We start from the raw sequence: 13,648 nt of genomic DNA, 5'->3' as shown, positions 1-13,648 counted from the left end.
AAGAATTCTCTGTGGGCAGAATTTCACCTTTAGTTAATGGAGAGAGGACAGCATTTATGTTTCAGGTGGGGGGCTTTAGAAAGGACAGATGCAGTAATTTCTTCTATGCTATGCTGTGTGTGTGGTCAGTTGTTCAGTCGTGCCCGACTCTCTGTGACTCCATGGACTGTAGCCTGCCAGGCTCCTCTGTCCATGGGATTTCCCAGGCAAGAATACTGGAGTGGGTTGCCATTTCTTGCTCGAAACACTTCTTCTGCACAACATTAACTGATTAGGGATAATCCTGAGCAAACCCTGAGCACTTTCCTTTTCCCTACCATAGACATCTGATCAGTTTGTCTGCACCGAGCAGTCAGCAAGGCCGTGCTGCACACAAGAGGGGGTGTGAGGGGCTGGTGGGCTGCCTTGACCACATGGATAAGAAGAACACGTGCAACAGAAATGCATAAAGAAACGCTGAGAACTAGATGGATGGCCCTCAGCAGGACTGTCATAAAGCATCCTGCACAATATTACTAATAGACATTTTACAGTTTATAGCTTCCAAAGTTATTTTTGAGTCCATGCTAGCATTCAATTATTTCCTGTTGAATAGAGAACAAAACAGGCCTAAAGACTAAAAGGAAAAGCTGCTGAGGGGAGTGATCACTCCAGATGGAAGTTTTCTGGCAGATTGTGATTTGTGACTCAGAATGAGCCCAGATCATGGTGCCATATGGATGGCAGCAGAGCCTTTAGACACTGGCTCAGTTGCTCAGCAGACTTCTGAATTCCTACTACGTGTCAGTTATTAGCTGGGCATTGGGAAACAAGATGAGTAAGCAGTGATAGTATCTGCCACCAAGGAGTCTAGTCACTCATTCATCAACATTTACTGAGCATTAATGATATGCTTCAAACACTGGGGGATTTGAATATGTAAACATAGAGTAAATTACCATATGGTATTATGACAAAGTCAGTTATAAAAATAGGGGAAAATGCTTCACAAGGATAGAGGTAGAGAGAGAGAGAGAGACTATATCTGGTGTAGTCATAGGAATTTTCCCTGAAAAGGTGACATTCAGCCTGAATTTTGAAGCTAGATTAGGGGATTGAGCAGTGGTGATGGTGGGGTGGGAAGAGGGCAAGGCCTTTTCCTTTCCTAGCAAAGGAATAGTATGAGTCAAGTCATGGAGTTAAGGACTCATGCTTGGGAGGAAAATTAAGGAAATAAGAAATTGATTGTGGATAAAGTTTGTGGCTTCATAGGGAGGAAATAGAACTAGAGAAATAACATTTGCAGGATGTCCAATGTTACGTTGGCACTTTCCCTTTATTCCATATACTGGGCAAATCCCAGCGTTCCCCGTTTCTACTCTCATGGCAGATATCCCCAGTCTGTCATGAATGGTGCTCTTTCCTGCTGATCCCAGGCCAGCCCAGGGAATCCTTCTCTACACAGGGCTTTAGGAAGCCGCCTCCACCTTACTGGATTGGAACACAGGAAAATTATATTCACTAGGCAAAGGAAGCTATCTAAGCTTTTTGAATATAGAAATAACAGCATCAGACTTGACTGTTGGAAAGCCCGTTTCACTAGGACACTAGAGAATGGATTGGAGTGTTCAGTAGTTTAAGCCATTGGTTCTCAACCCTAGTTGTACACTGAAATACTTGAGTGCTTGTTAAAAATATCTTATACCTAGGACACACTCTAAACCAATGAACCCAAATGATTTCATGTGTACCCAGGGGTTGAAATCCACTTGTCTGGGTATTAGTTGAGAACATTATTAAACATAAGAGGTTTCATCTTCCTTCCTGACAATTGTGGAGAGGGGAGAAGATGGCTCAGGGAAGATGGGAAAGGATTTGCCATTGTTTGGCATTTATTCAAATAGTATAACTATTAATAATAATGGCTCTGCTTTCTTGACAGCCTTCTGTGTGTTTATGTGTTTGCTAACTTATATGCAAATATATAATTTCATTTGACCCCCACATTAATCTTTTAAATATGTATTTATTATCCCCAATTTACAGCTGAAGTAACCACATCTTAAAGACCTTAAGTAACTTGCTACGATCACAGGGTAATCTGATGACAAGAGTTATATTCTTTTTACTCCTTCATTTTACTTTCAGGACTTTACTGTAAATCACATGTAAAACACAGGAAATTTATTAGAAGAAATAAGAGCAGGTGGGGAGTGTGTTGCTACTCTTAGGTATGATCAAGTTCACTTTTGAGAACTAAAACTTGAGCCTCTTCCTCTGGCAAGTAGTCTGGGCTCACCGTGTGGCCCAGAAAATGGGTGATATTTTAAAAAAATGTATTGAAGTATAGCTGATTTATGCTGCACAGCAAAGTAATTCAGTTATATATGTGTGTGTGTACATACATACTCTTTCTATATTCTTTTCTATCACGGTTTATCACAGGATACTGAATATAGTTTCCTATGCTATCCGGTAGGACCTTGTTGTTTAGCCACAGTTTGCTAACCGAAAACTCCCAATTCATCCTTCCCGCACCCACCTCTCTCTTGGCAACCACAGTCTGTTCTCTACGACTGTGAGTCTGTTTCACAGATAAGTTTCATTTGTGTCATATTTTAGATTCTACACATAGGTGATATGATATGATTTTTGTCTTTCTCTGTCTGACTTCCTTCACTTAGTATGTTAACCTCTAAACCTGTAACCTTTAGCTCTGCAAATGGCATTAAGGAAATGGGTGATTTTTACATCAACTGTGGTCTGTTTATGGAGGCCTAATGGGAACATGAATGTCTCTCTCTGGTCTGGACAAGGTAATCCCCACCTACCAGGAACTGTGCTCTCACTTTGTGTTCTGGTTGGCCTAAATCCTCATTGTAAGCATATCATGTCACTGCCCTAACAAGGCGTGTTTGCTTGGTTGTAATTTCTGTGAACCAACAGCACAACGAACCTCTCAAATTAACAGACACATTCGCTAATTTTAAATGTCCTTTTGCAAATATATATACAACTTGGATTTGTCTGTTTCACAAGTTCATTTCAAGTAAGCAGGTTTTTATTTTGCACCCAATTAATCCAATTAATGCTCTATCAGAATCATCTCAGAACTCATAAGCAGGAAACTAGTTATTCACAGGAAACACTAAATTCTTACTTGGTCTGAAACTTCAGTTCTCTTATCTCCCTACACAACCAAGGCAGCTATAGTAATGAGCAGCCCTGAACATGTTTAGTTTGACAACGTTTATCTAAGTCCAGTGGGCTGCTTCCTGGTCTGGCGATAGACCATGAAAATAGGCCTTGGGGAGACACAAGTTACTGCAGCCAGGCAAGCCCCATGACTTGCCCTGGTAATAAAAGCCATCGGCACAGGAACATACAACAGACTGCAGAAGTCCCTAACTCCAAGTCTAAAGCCTAGAATTATCAGTTTTTATTAATTCCTAACAATGGAGCCAGGTAAGAGATATTTTATTCATTTGTTATGATTTACTCTCTTGGCAAAATCTTGTGCATTTAATTAGCATCTGTTTTTGTTTTTGTTTTTTTTAATCATTGGAAGGAGACACTAGAACCTTGGCTTTCCAGCTATGTTCTGTGGAGCCCCAAGATTCCTTGGTGTGTGGAATGGATCTCATGGGGAGGAGAAGAAAGTCAGTGGAGAAATGGCTGGACTCTAGGCTCTAAGATATTCATTCCACCTTCAACCTGAGCAGTTTGCTTTTACTAATTATATGTTTGAAAAAAATAAGGCTATAATTGGTGTGAAGAGCACAGCACTAGATATAAGAAATCCCTTGGTAAGCATTTACATATGTCAATCAATTGGACTTCTTTTAATTTTAATTGTCTGGAAATCCAATTTTCACCCCATGCATGTCTGAAAAAGTGGCCTGAGCACAAGCGGAAAAGAGGTGTCACAAAGCCCGTGAACTTGACTCCTGGGAGAAATCTGCATCTACCTACATGCCCTTCTACCATGACCATGGACTTAAAATGGGTTTAAAAACAAGGTTTCTGATTAACAATCCTGGTTATTCCATTTCAACAGCATATATTAGCAGAGAGCTGTTTGAAGCTGACATGTGGAAAACTGTTAGAAGCCACAGCAGAGGAAGTAAGTTGACAGTCACCCACTGCACTTGGAGAGACTGTCCCACAGGGAGTCAAAGTGTGGACTCTGGAATTCTAACAGATTTTGGTTCATGAGTCAGTTTGGCCCCTTTCTTGCTTTGTGACTTTGAGCCTCAGTGATCTCTTCTGTAAAATGGGCACAGCAGTCAGACCATACTGGAACCTGATAGGGCAACTCCTTCAGATGATTTCTGGAATTTCCCAAAACTTTCCTGGTGACCTACTATAGCAGAATCCCATGGAATACTGGTTAAATCAGAATATTCAGGAAGAGGACCAGTGATCTTAACTTTTAACCAAAGCCTTAGGGGATTCTGAGCTGCCTCCATGTTTAGAAATTACTGTTTGCTCTACAGGCAGCTTGGCAAACACTGATAACGTTCTTGGGGAACTAAGTAGTGGGAAGGGGAATCTCCAGTCTTTGGAAACCCTGGCCTTGTAGCCGTATCCCTTCCTTCCTAGACTTTCATCCTCTCTGTTGGCAGAGGAGTATCTGTCTGGCTACTCTGAAGGTCAGAACTCACTGCTGCTTCTGCCAGGGCCCAAGTGGAGCCAGTCATGACCCCATGAAGGAGAACCACATGTTTTTTTGCTTTTTCGTTCTTAAGAAAAGGGTAAAGGAAACAAGGAGGGATCCTTAAATGCCAGTTAAGTGACTTTTGTATATAAGAGTCTAATATGGACGTGTTGGAGGAGACTCTTGAGAGGCCCTTGGATAGCAAGGAGATCAAATCAGTCAATCCTAAAGGAAATAAATCCTGAATATTCATTGGAAGGACTGATGCTGAAGCTAAAGCTCTAGAATAAGGCCACTTGATGTGAAGAGCTGACTCATTGGAAAAGACCCTGATGCTGGGAAAGACTGAAGGCAAAGGGAGAAGGGGGTAGCAGAGGATGAGATGGTTAGATGGCATCACCAACTCAGTAGACATGAATTTAAGTGAATTCTGGGAGATAGTGGAGGACAGAAGTGGAGGACTGCAGGGCATGCTGCAGTCAATGGGGTCACAAAGAGCTGGACATGGCTCAGCTACTGAATAACAGTAACAACAATAACAAAGGATCTCTTTAAATAAAAGGTTTATTAAATATATACTCATGTATTTGGGGAAGGTAAGGAATGCATATATTTTTGTGTGTGTGTGCCAGGCTGCAAACTGGCTATATCATCTTAGTGGTCTTGGAAAGTTTTAAGGAAGAAAAGAGCTTTCATTTTTGACTGAAATGTCAAAGTATTATGGTTGTCAACTCAGTTGTGCCTAAATCCATTTTAAGAGGTTTCATTGTAAATAAGACTGAATCCTGTTTTGTGTAATATTTCAGCTTGCACCAAAAATGTAGCAAAAGGAAGGGCACTGTAAATATTTTTGGCCCAATTTGACCTGTGGCTTTCTGTGTCAGACTCAAACTCCTGCCAGGCAGACAGGGCACTGTTATATTAACAAACACCTCTGTGAAACCCATAGAGAGGGAGGGAGAGGGAGCAAGCAGCAGCCAGTCAGCTCCGCCTAGTCATTTATTTTTGATTTAACTCATTCCCAGCCCACAGTGTGTGTACAGAACTTGGAACATGCATAAACATATTTTTGAAAAATTCTTTAAAAACAATGACACCTGACTGCACCCAGACCAGGAAGGAGATGGATTTTCTGGTGTTTGCTTCTACTCAGAGCAGCCACTTGCTGGAGGAAAAAAAATCAGAATGATTGAGGGCAATCAATCACCTTTATGTTAAAAAAAAAAAAATGACTTGCAGCAGCCTGAGGATTTTGTATAGGCTGTCAATTCAGTTCAGTTCAGTCACTCAGTTGTGTCCAACTTTTCAACCCCATAAACTGCAGCACGCCAGGCCTCCCTGTCCATCACCAACCCCCGGAGTTTATCCAAACTCATGTTCTCTGAGTCAGTGATGCCATCCAACCATCTCATCCTCTGTCGTCCCCTTCTCCTCCAGCTCTCAATCTTTCCCAGCATCAGGGTCTTTCCCAGTGAGTCAGCTCTTTGCATCAGGTGGCCAAAGTATTGGAGTTTCAGCTTCAACATCAGTCCTTCCAGTGAACACCCAGGACTGATCTCCTTTAGGATGGACTGGTTGGATCTCCTCACTGTCCAAGGGACCCTCAGGAGTCTTCTCCAACACCACAGTTCAAAAGCATCAATTCTGTGCCACTCAGCTTTCTTCACAGTCCAACTCTCACATCCATACATGACCACTGGAAAAACCATAGCCTTGACTAGACGGACCTTTGTTGGCAAAGTAATGTCTCTGTTTTTGAATATGCTATCTAGGTTGGTCATAACTTTCCTTCCAAGGAGTAAGCATCTTTTAATTTCATGGCTGCAGTCACCATCTGCAGTGATTTTGGAGCCCAGAAAAAGAAAGTCTGAGACTGTTTACACTGTTTCCCCATCTATTTCCCATGAAGTGATGGGACCAGATGCCATGGTCTTAGTTCTCTGAATGTTGAGCTTTAAGCCACCTTTTTCACTCTCCTCTTTCACTTTCATCAAGAGGCTCTTTAGTTCTTCTCTTTCTGCCATAAGGGTGGTGTCATCTGCATATCTGAGGTTATTGATATTTCTCCTGGCAATCTTGATTCCAGCTTGTGCTTCTTCCAGTCCAGCATTTCTCATGATGTACTCTGCATATAAGTTAAATAAGCAGGGTGACAATATACAGCTTTGATGTACTCCTTTTCCTATTTGGAGCCAGCCTCTTGTTCCATGTCCAGTTCTAACTGTTGCTTCCTGACCTGCATATAGGTTTCTCAAGAGGCAGGTCAGGTGGTCTGGTAATCCCATCTCTTGAAGAATTTTCCACAGTTTATTGTGATCCACACAGTCAAAGGCTTTGGCATAGTCAATAAAGCAGAAATAGATGTTTTTCTGGAACTCTCTTGCTTTTTTGATGATTCAGCAGATGTTGGCAATTTGATCGCTGGTTCCTCTGCCTTTTCTAAAGCCAGCTTGAACATCTGGAAGTTCACAGTTCATGTATTGCTGAAGCCTGGCTTGGAGAATTTTGAGCATTACTTTACTAGCATGTGAGATGAGTGCAATTGTGCGGTAGTTTGAGCATTCTTTGGCATTGCCTTTCTTTGGGATTGGAATGAAAACTGACCTTTTCCAGTCCTGTGGCCACTGCTGAGTTTTCCAAATGTGCTGGCATATTGAGTGCAGCACTTTCACAGCATCATCTTTCAGGATTTGAAAGAGCTCCACTGGAATTCCATCACCTCCACTAGCTTTGTTCCTAGTGATGCTTCCTATGGCCCACTGGACTTCACATTCCAGGATGTCTGGCTCTAGGTGAGTGATCACACCATCATGATTATCTGGGTCGTGAAGATCTTTTTTGTACAGTTCTTCTGTGTTTTCTTGCCACCTCTTCTTAATATCTTCTGCTTCTGTTAGGTGCATACCATTTCTGACATTTATTGAGCCCATCTTTGCATGAAATGTTCCCTTGGTATCTCTAATTTTCTTGAAGAGATCTCTAGACTTTCCCATTCTATTCTTTTCCTCTATTTCTTTGCATTGATTGCTGAGGAAGGCTTTCTTATTTCTCCTTGCTATTCTTTGGAACTCTGCATTCAGATGTTTATATCTTTCCTTTTCTCCTTTGCTTTTCATTTCTCTTCTTTTCACAGCTATTTGTAAGGCCTCCTCAGACAGCCATTTTGCTTTTTTGCATTTCTTTTTCTTGGGGATGGTCTTGATCCCTGTCTCCTATACAATGTCACAAACCTCCATCCATAGTTCATCAGGCACTCTGTCTAGCAGATCTAGTCCCTTAAATCTATTTCTCACTTCCACTGTATAATAATAAGGGATTTGATTTAGGTCATACCTGAATGGTCTAGTGGTTTTCCCCACTTTCTTCAGTTTAAGTTTGAATTTGGTTATAAGGAGTTCATGATCTGAGCCACAGTCAGCTCCCAGTCTTGTTTTTTCTGACTGTATAGAGCTTCTTCATCTTTGGCTGCAAAGAATATAATCAATCTGATTTCAGTGTTGACCATCTGGTGATGTCCATGTGTACAGTCTTCTCTTGTGTTTTTGGAAAAGGGTGTTTGCTATGACCAGTGTGTTCTTTGGCAGAACTCTATTAGCCTTTATCCTGCTTCATTCTGTACTCCAAAGCCAAATTTGCCCATTACTCCAGGTGTTTCTTGACATCCAACTTTTGCATTCCAGTCCCCTATAATGAAAAGGACATCTTTTTTGGGTTGTCAAGTTACTTAAATAATCATGAACGTGGGCATACTACTTGCTACTTTACCATTATGACAATAGCTTCTTCCCCTTTGGAAGATTAGAAAACAGAGATTTGAAAAGTGACTTTTCCAGGTCACGCAGTTATTTAATATTAATCAAAAGAGATGGGGGTCTGAACACATGTGTTCTGAATCTCAAGACCTTTGAAGTTCCACAAGTCATACCACCTTAGGTTATATCATGAAAGAACATCATGCAATCTCTTCTCTATTAGGCCTTGTTGGAATTATAGCCATGGAATGGTTGAGAATGCTGGAAAACTTCAGACTCCATAATTGAAAGCTTCCTGATGCCTCCTACACAAAGCTCTGTGTCAACTGACAGCCTGAGGGACAGAATTTTGGCTTCCCTATGCCACTATCTGCTGGTGGATGGCTTCTCTCTCAATCATTATCAGTGATTATTTGTGTGTCCCTGGGTCCCTACCTTGCTCTGTCTCACAATATGCTCACTAGTGCCCCCTCCTGGTGTGGAGGCTCATCACACCACTCCTTGGATAGGTGTCCTCAGCTTCCCTTACTGCTAGTGTGTCTTGGCTGTTATCTTTTGCTTTTGTAATTAATAATAATTTGCTACCCCACCCCCTCACTGGAGATGAGCAACTGAAGGAGAAGAAATGCAGTTCCCAGCTCTCTTGCTCACCTACTGGGCTCAAACCTTGGATGAAGATCTGCTTGGGTTCCAGGCTGCTTGATTGTTGCTCAATGCACAAACTTCCTCCCCGTCCACATCCCTTTATGTCACATTCCTTCCTTCTGCAGTGACACACTGCTTTGTTTCTAACACAAATAAATGACTCTTCAGATCCTTTTCACTGCTGTTCCTAAGGCTCTCTATCACATTGTATTGCCCCATCATTGAAAACCCTTGTTATGCCCAGTGAACAATAGTTGTTACTAAAAGAGCAGATTGTTGAGGTGTTCTCCGAAATTCTTAACATTCACATCTACACTGGTAATTTCCTCTTCTGTTCCAAAGCCAGGCTTGGCTGTGTTCAGTTCTGATCATTAGGTTAATGTTAACAGCTGTTGCTCAATTCACTGTTTTCTTACAATTATTAATATGACTTTGGGAGTGACAACTGCTTCTGTAAAAGAATTGGTGCTGCCTGACTTATGGAGTGTGTTACATACAATTACAGCTCCCCCAGAAGGTGTTAACTGACATGGAAAAAAGCAATCAGGCCAAAGCCTAACGCATTGGAGAATTCTGAAAAGCATTAAAGACACATCAGGAGAACTTGTACATCATGACATTGTAAACAAAATAATAAGTGTCTTGGAATAATGGTTGGTTAAATTCCTGTTAGAAGCCCCTCAGTACTGTTATCTCATGCTTAGTCTCCTAGGCACCCTTGTGCACTATCAGCCAACAAGCTATAATTTCATGCTTGACTGGCATAATATAGACTTAGTTTCCAGATTCTGTGCACAGCCATGCTGAACTGCAAAAATTAAGTGCAAAGCAAATAAATAAATAAAGCAATGGACAGAGGTCAAAAGTCAATGTCCAACACCAGCCTGAAATAGAGCAAGCCTTTTGATGAAATACATTTGTGTTTTTACTACTATTTAATTGAAGGACCTTTTTGATTATCTGCTGATTAGCCATTTACTAGAACACTTGCTTTGTGCCAGGCATGGTGGTAGGCCTAGAGGCTATCATGATGAGAAAACAGGTACTGATGAGTAGCTGGAATTTCTCAGCAGAAAACCAAGCTGGGTTCCCATCACAACCACTCTATAGTAGAGTCTTTGAAGACACTTCGTCAATGAGATTTTGGTTTGGGTTTTCCCAGCGCTCTCTGTTTACACACTCTTGAAGATTTCTTCTGGAGGGACTTCCCTGGTGGTCCAGTGGTTAAGAATCTGCCTTGCAATGCAGAAGACGCAGGTATGATTTCTGGTCGGTTGGGGAACTAAGATCCCATATGCCATGGAGCTACTGAGACTGTGTGCTCCATAAGGAAATATTCTGCATGATGCAGGGAAGATCCTGCATGCCACACCTAAGACCTGATGCAGCCAAATAAATAAATAAATATTTAAAAAAAAGATTTCTTCTGGAAAGGAGGCACCAATCCTTTTTCAGATGCAGTTCATGATAATTATTTTCCCTTACGATAACGTGTCTATATTTCAGAATGTACTCAGGAAAGAGATTCTTCTCAGATCTAATCTCTGTTTAGTAAAGAATCTCTTGAGGTCCAAACACCTGTCTGTGGTTACCCTTTCTTTCTCTCTTTCTAAGATGTCAGTATGAATGACTTGGTATGAGGAATGTAAAGAAGAGAGATAGGAATTTATTGAAATTTGTCAGTCATCAGGACCAAAGGTTTTATTCATTTCTACATATTTTGTGTAGTTAGAATCATCTGAACTTTATCACTCTTTCTGGTAGCAGAATCATAATTAAACCTGAAAAGGGTACTGAATTCCAAAAAAATTCTTTAAGAAATCCTTAACAAAATTCTTAAGACTGCCCCTCCCACTATGTTACAAGCTAGAAACTCTGCCCAAGTGCCTTCTGGCACTTATATTGAATATAATCAGTTCTTTTCTCTGCGCTTACCTTGGGATAGCATTAATTTGGTCTGATTGGGAGGTAATTTTCTTTAATTAGGCTCTTTTTCACTGTTCTTTAGTGTTTCTATTGTGCAGGCCCTTGGGAGAGGAGGGCTTACAGGTGCCTAGCTCCCATGAAGCTTTGGTCATGAGAACCTACAAGTGAGACAGCACCAGTTGGGGGCCTCCAAAGCTAGTTAAGGATTTGTGGTCTGGGGCAGTTTGGGGGATCCAGAGTGAGATGTAAAAATAATCATCAATTCATAACTGGATTGAGTGGCAAAGGAGGGCAAGTGAGGCCTTCTAGGTCATTAGCTATACAATGCAAAGTTAGACTGAAGATTGAAAGGTATTGGAAAAGATCTTGTAATAAACATGATTGAGTACTGTGAATTTAAGCACAATTTTCAAGAATTAACAAGGTGGTACTTTCTATAGTACGAGGAGTAGGAGAAGCTGTGCAAGATGGTTGGGGAGAGGTGTGGAGAGGAATAACATTAGTTTTAGGCTCCAAATTGAGGGTTACACTTTCCAAGGAATTTTTGAACCCTGCTCAAGTAAATTGAAAACATATTCTTTTACCAAAACTATTCCAATAAACAAATGCAGAAAATAGTGCTGAATGGGTGCTGGAGATTTCACTGTGATGTGACAAATATTATTACAGTAAGACTGAAAATTTGGGATTTCCCTGGTGGTCCAGTGGTTATGAGTCTGCACTTCCACTGCAGCGGGCCCAAGTTTCTATCCCTGGCTGGGAAACCAAGCTCCCCAATGCTGTGTGGTGTGGCCAAAAATAAAATAAATACTTAAATTGTCATCTGCTTTGTAAAATGCTTGAAAAAGTTTTTTTTAAAGACTAATATTTGTTGTATTTTCTCTATTTTGCTTCCTCAAATGAATGGGAGTGGATCCAGATTTTGTGGAGCCCGAAGGTTTACCAGTCTGGGGGACCTTCCCTAACAGAAAGAATATAAACTTTGGGTATAAAATAAAGACAGATTCTTTACAAGGGGCTCCCTCCAGTGAAGGGCCCTTAGAGTTCAATGTCACTGTAAATACACTTCTGCATGTACAGTGTGTTCTAAGCCATGTCATGGGCAGGGCTCAGCTATCCAGCCATGTCAGTAGGAGGCAGGCAAAGGCGAATGTGGAAACTATGTTTCTAAGTTTCACATTTCACTTAGCACATCCAGGAGCTTTGCAGACCATGTGAGAAGGTGCTTGTTGATCCCTTAGGAAGGGAACTCTCAGTGAGACCAACACCAGAACGTATGCTTCCTTCTGACCAGCAGGCCCTGATCCAGAATTTATTGAGCTGAAAGATTCCTCATGAAACGCTTCATAAACCTCTTGGGGACATATTCCTATTTATCACTGAACTACCTTAGATTTAAAACACCCTGCCCAATGCTATTATCTACTAAGCACTAGAGCAGTCAGTTCAGTTCAGTCGCTCAGTTGTGTCTGAATCTTTGTGACCCCATGGACTGCAGCATGCCAGACTTCCCTGTTCATCACCAACTCCCAGAGCTTGCTCAAACTCATGTCCATAGCATCGGTGATGCCATCCAACCATCTCATCCTCTGTTGTCCCCTTCTCCTGCCTTCAATCTTTCCCAGCATCAGGGTCTTTTCCAATGAGTCAGTTCTTCACATCAGGTGGCCAAAGTATTGGAGCTTCAGCTTCAGCATCAGTCATTTCACTAGAGCAACAACTGCAAATAAAATAACCTTCAAGGCCAAACAGCTGTCAAGGCCATCCAGCTTACACTGAATATGTCAAGATTAACTTGAGCAAGTTGTTAAAGTCAGACAATGCTTATAGACACATACCCCTGTGAAGACTATAACATATCTTATTTTAAAAGACCAAGTGAACTAAAAATTAGCTGCAAAAATTCCTATTGGGCAATCTGTTTTATCACTCAGGTCAGGTATGGTGTACCTTGTATGTATTTAAAGCACATACGGGCACACACACACATGTGCATGCACACACACACAAACATGCCTCTCTTTGTGAAAAGACCCTTCCTTCTATCTTATCTCTCTTTGGACAAATTGCCAAAACAATCCTCAAATAGTAGATAATATAATCCTCAAAAGCTGGTAATATAAAAATGACTGTAATAATACAAGTGGTAGTGTTGCCATTCATGGCACTGACACTTTGACTGTTTCTCAAATCTGCAACTATCCCATTTCCTAGTCTTTATTCCTTTATCCGCTGAAATGACTGCTATGGGCAGTTTAGACACCCAGAGGAGGAGATAATGGTTTTGACCTTAATAGATGGTTTGACTGTACAGCACATTCCATAGACTTAATACCCAAATAGGTTATGGATGCTTTTCTCCTTGGTTCTTTTCCTCTTTATACTGGAGGGACTAATTTTGTGTGATCATGCACACACGAGCACACGTGTGACAGGAAATATTAAATTCCTTTTGATTTTTCACTTTGTAGTGACAGGCACGGGAGGGCAGTCTTTTAAAATCCTTCTCTTTTTCCAGGCAAAGTGTGGGGATGAAGGGTGAGAGTAAACCAATTTTCAGAATGAGGTGTTCTAGCAAGATGTTAAGAGGAAAAAAAAAAAAGTAATTTTTAACTGCTAAGAGAGAACTGCCACAAGTGGCGATAAAATCAATAACATGGCTTCATAATGTGGTCTGGGATTCAGCAAA

At 41.2% G+C, this 13,648-nt stretch overlaps 1 protein-coding gene across 1 annotated transcript in view; it reads right to left on the bottom strand.

The window, feature by feature from the left end:
* Positions 1–13,648, bottom strand: part of SLC9A9 (solute carrier family 9 member A9) — a 647,485-nt gene that overhangs the window by 76,045 nt on the left and 557,792 nt on the right. The window lies entirely within an intron of this gene.

This window comes from Bubalus kerabau, chromosome 2 (genome assembly GCF_029407905.1).
Source record: "Bubalus kerabau isolate K-KA32 ecotype Philippines breed swamp buffalo chromosome 2, PCC_UOA_SB_1v2, whole genome shotgun sequence".
In the NCBI taxonomy this organism is placed as follows: domain Eukaryota; kingdom Metazoa; phylum Chordata; class Mammalia; order Artiodactyla; family Bovidae; genus Bubalus; species Bubalus kerabau.
The sequence above is the reverse complement of the archived record's forward strand: the minus strand, read 5'-3'. Positions and strand labels throughout refer to the sequence as shown.